The sequence below is a fragment of the Triticum aestivum genome, chromosome 3A (assembly GCF_018294505.1).
Source record: "Triticum aestivum cultivar Chinese Spring chromosome 3A, IWGSC CS RefSeq v2.1, whole genome shotgun sequence".
Classification (NCBI taxonomy): domain Eukaryota; kingdom Viridiplantae; phylum Streptophyta; class Magnoliopsida; order Poales; family Poaceae; genus Triticum; species Triticum aestivum.
Window position 1 is genome coordinate 36025256 of NC_057800.1, and position 5416 is coordinate 36030671.

The window sequence follows — 5416 nt, forward strand, 5'->3', positions numbered from 1 at the left end:
TTGATCGGATGATGGCGCTGCTCTCGTGTCGTTCCCTCCTTGGGGCGTCATTCTTGGAGGTGTGCATTAGATCGAGGGACCAGTGAACGGTTTTACTGTTTTACTAGTGGAGCGGCGTTTCTTGTTCGCATTGGCAATGTGGAGTCTTGGCGGCGTGGCGCAACAGGGTCTCGGCAATGGATGTGTGATGATGGACGCGCGTAGGGAGGTGGCGTTGTCTGACGTCATGGTGGCATCGACTGCAGGCCTGGTAATTGATGCGTCGGTACATGCTCTGAAGATGGATCGGTGGAAGATGGCGGCGACAGTCTCTGAGAGGGCGCCGAACCGATGAGTGCCGGCTGGAGTCGCTCTGGAGGACGTCATCGCTTTTGGGGGTATCCGGACCCTATGTCCGGTGACAGATTGTTCTGTCACCGGATCCAGGGTCAGCTGGACACGGATGACATACAGATGGGTCGAGCCATGAGGGCCGCCAAGCTTCGAGACATCAAGCTCATACAGGTATGTCAGTTAATACAAGTTGTTCAATTCTGCACTTTTCTGAGCATGATATTATTGATAAATCCAATAACTTAGGGATCTCTCTTAGTAGTAATGACATAGAAACCGCAAAGTCAATTAATGATCTACTAGGCTTAGAGGCAGATAGAGCTGTGGATTTAATACGACATCTAGCAGCGGTAAAACCCATGAATGAAGCAGATATCAATGATCTTGGAGTAACTGCGCTTCAGAGTCTCTGTGAGGATTTGGTCCCCACGGAGGGCTTAGAGGTGGAGGAGAAGGATATGGTTTCAGAGGGGTATGTGGCCCCTCTACAGCCAGAGGCCACTCATGACACAGATGCTCAACATGTTGAGCAGATGAAGGATAAACCAAAAAAAACTAGAAGAGGAAGGTTTATCCTACATCGGCGGTGTGCCGAAGTGCGAGAGTTAAACAAAAGAAAAAATTTCATGATGAAATATGAAAGGGATATTCTGGAATAGCAGAGGTCTAGCGGACTTGGCTAAAAGGAGATTCCTTAGCGATACATCAGCAGAACAAAAATTAGATTTTATGGCTTTATTGGAGACGGGTAGAGATAATTTCACCTCCCAGTTTCTCAACACCATTTCAAGGGGGTTGATTTTGACTGGCACTGTTTACCTCCAAGGGGGAGATCCGGAGGGATACTACTTGGGGTTAAGTGCGAAACTTTAGAGCTGCTGAATGTGGTCCACGGTGATTTTGCTGTCAAATTTCGTGTAAGGTCAAAAATTGACAGCTTTGGATGGGCTTTGGTGGCCGTATATGGTGCGGCACAACCAGAGCTTAAACCGGAATTCCTAGCAGATCTGGTGAGAATTTGTGGGGATGAAAGGTCGCCCATTCTGGTGGGGGAGATTTCAATATCACTGGAAGAAAAGAGGAAAAAAATAATGACAACTTTGATGGAAGATGGCCATTCATGTTTAATATGATAACTGAAAGTCTCGATTTGAGGGAGATTGACCTCACTGGTAGGCAATTCACGTGGGCCAATTCTTTTCCAATTCCTACTTATGAGAAATTGGACAGGGTTCTCACTAGTGTTGAGTGGGAAGAAAAAATTCCGTTGTTTACGGTTCAAGCCTTACAGAGGGTCATCTCTGATCATACCCCACTACTGGTTGATTCCGGGGAAGCGACCCACGTGGGAAACAAAAATACTTTCTCTTTCGAACTAGGATCGTTTGAGAGGAAGGGCTTCATGGAGCGCATTGCAGCTGAATGGGCTAGAGACATGCGAGGGTCTTCTAGTGTGGAGAGATGGCAAAACAAAATCAGACATATGCGCCAGTTTTTGAGAGGCTGGGACAAACACCAAAGTGGTATCTATAAAGTGGAAAAGGAAAGATTGGCACGAATTATTAATGAACTTGATGTGAAAGCGGAATCTATACCTCTTAATACTTCTAAGAGAGATATTAAGAATGAGGCCGAGAATAAGTTACAAGCCCTTATGAGAGAGGAGGAGATGAAATGGGCGCTTAGAGCAAAGGTTTCTAAGATTGTCCAAGGGGATGATAATACACAATTCTTCCACCTGATTGCTAATGGGAATCATAGAAAGAAAAAGATAATACAGCTAGAACAAGATGAGGGTACAATTGTAGGACATGAGAACCTAAAGTTATACATTTCTGAATATTATAAGAAACTTTTTGGAGCACCCGAAGAAAGTTTCATTTCTATTGGTGAGAATGTGATCGGGGACATACCGCAACTCAACTTAGAAGAGAATGAGGTGTTGTTTGCCCCTTTCACTGAGAAAGAGGTGTTCAATGCTATAACGCAAATGAAGCATAATAAAGCGCCTGGGCCAGATGGGTTCCCGACAGAATTTTAGCAGAAATGATGGAATATCATAACGAGTGATTTTATGCCTATGTTCCATGATTTGTTCGAAGGCCACTTAAATTTGTTTCACCTCAATTTTGGAACAATAACGTTGTTGCCAAAGAAGGTGGATGCTGTTCGCATTGAGCAGTTTAGACCGATATGTCTTCTCAATGTAAGCTTTAAGATCTTTACAAAGGATGGCACGAATAGGTTGACATAGATAGCCCATTCGGTCGTGCAACCCACTCAAACTGCTTTCATGTCAGGACGACAAATCCTAGAAGGGGTGGTAGTTCTACATGAACCATTGCACGAAATCCATTCGAAGAAACTAGATGGGGTTGTCTTCAAAGTGGATTTTGAAAAAGTGTATGATAAGGTCAAATGGCCCTTCCTTCAGCAAGCCTTACGTATGAAGGGGTTCAACGAAGCCTGGAGATCTCAGGTGGATTCATTCATACAGAAAGGCAGTGTCGGGATAAAGGTCAATGATGACACATGTCATTATTTCCAGACACGTAAGGGGTTACGACATGGAGACTGCATGTCTCCTGTGCTGTTCAACATTATAGCGGATATGTTGGCAGTACTTATTAGCGGATATGTCTCAATCCCCATCTCGTAGATGGGGGCATCTCCGTCCTACTTTGGGAGAGCTAAAGAAGAACAAGATAATTATAGAAACTTGTTCGATTGTGAAATGGGATCCTTACCTTTTAGTTATCTCGGGATCCAATCCATCATAGACGGTTGACGAAGGGCGAGCTAATGTCTTACGGAGGGCGGCTGGTGTTGATTAACTTGGTTTTGATAAATTTGCCGATGTTCCTCCTATCTTTCTTTGAAGTACCGATAGGGGTACGGAAAATATTAGACTTTTACAGATCCCGATTCTTCTGGCAAAGCGATGAGGCCAAGAAAAAATATAGACTATCTAGATGGGATATCATGTGTAGACCAAAAGACCAGGGTGGCTTAGGGATCGAGAATTTAGAGGTAAAGAATAGATGTTTGCTTAGCAAATGGCTATACAGACAATCTACGGAGACCGAAGGCATGTTGGTGCAAATCTTACGGAATAAATACCTACATACTAAGACTTTGGCTCAGGTGAATGCAAGGCCAACGGACTCACCGTCTTGGAAAGGGTTAATGAAGACAAAATTAACTTTCTTCCGGCGGGTGAAGTTCCTAATTGGTAGTGGTACGTACCTCTACTAGATTCTGGGAGGACACATGGCTAAGGGAGACGCCTCTGGCTTTACAATACCCTTCCCTATATAATATTGTGCAACGTAAGGAGGATTATGTCGCCATAGTGTTAAATTTAGTACCACTTAACATCCAATCTAGGAGATCTCTTGTAGGGGAACGTTGGAATGCTTGATTACACCTGGTCCATAGGTTGATGTATGTTCAACTTTGAGACCAGGCGGATAAAATTAGTTGGAAATTAACCAAAAATGGATTATTCTCTGTGAAATCCATGTATTTGGACTTAATTGACTCCAGGCCATTGTCGAGGTCTTTGCACATATGAAAGATTAAAGTTCCACTCCGCATCAAGCTCTTTATGTGGTTCATCCACAAAGGAGTCATCTTGACCAAAGATAATCCGATGAAAAGGAATTGGGTTGGTAACCCCAGGTGTTGTTTTTGTGATCAAAACGAAACGATTAAACACCTCTTTCTCGAGTGTCCACTTGCAAAATTGTTATGGCGATCTATTCATATAGCTTTTAACATCCAACCTCAAATGAGCTTAAACACGTTATTTGGGACGTGACTCTATGGAGTAGACATACACATAGCTAAACATATTCGAATAGGGATGTGGGCTTTATTGTGGGCTATATGAAACACTAGAAATGATATGTCTTTTAATGGTACAACATTCACCATTTTTTTTTGCAGGTTATCTACAGAGTTACAGGCTGGATCCGTATGTGGTCGTTACTCACTCATGCAGACTACAGGGGGCCTATGGTTATTGGGTAGCACGGATATCTTCAGCCGATTTGGATGGCGAGTTAATAATAGGCTGCATGTGTAGACATCGTAGCCTGTTATTTGTCGCCGGATGTGGCGCTTTATTGCCGGTTGTGGCGCTTTACATATTAATTTTCTTTTTTTTCTCGGATTTTGAGCTTTCTTGGATGTTAAGACTCTATTGTGGTTTCTAATAATATGGCTGCATGCATCGACTGATGCATAGGCCAGAGATATTCCTCCTTTGCAAAGAAAAAGAGCAGGTGGCTTAGTTGGGGCCTCAGGTTTTAGATGTTAGGCATTGGTGCGAGGTCTGTTTGGTATTTGGCCTGGACTCTCGGCACCCCCTTTATCAGTTAGATAGGAGTAGCGACAGATGTTGCAAAGATGGTAACTTCAGACTTATTGATGTATTTCTTTGTAAGGTTTTTGTGAATAATAAATAAAATGGCCGCATGCATCTTCTAGATATGCAAAGGCCGGGGGTCATCCTCCTTTTCAAAAAAAGAAAAAACTTGTAGCTACCTACGTTGCCAATGCATCCACTTGTCGTTGCAGTTGTAAAGGACTCTGATTTCCATCTTCTTTAGCACTTTCACGTTCAAAATAAAGAATTTCACAAAGTCAACGAACAGCCTTTCATCGCCGTTGTAGTTCAGCAACACTAGCACTTTTAATTAGGTGGAGCTCAAGGCGTTCAACCGGATCCAATGGGCCATAGTCCAGCGCATTATTTAAATCCTCTTGTTGATGATGCAACTGGGGATAGGGAAAAGAAACGATATGAAGGCAGTTGCTAACAAGTTAGCAGCAAAATACTAATACTAGTTTACTTGTCATAACTCTGACCCAATGGACAATGGTTAATTTGAAGTTTAGAGCAACAGCTATAAACACCCACAATGACATAAAGCTTTTCGAAGAAAGGGAAGCACTTCAGGAAGTCAATAGCCACACCCAGATTAGGACCAACAGAGTGAAGAACCAAAATTTTCATTGTGTGCATTTTGGTTGCCAAGCTGACGGCAACCATTTTCTGGAGAAAAATGTAAGCAATGTG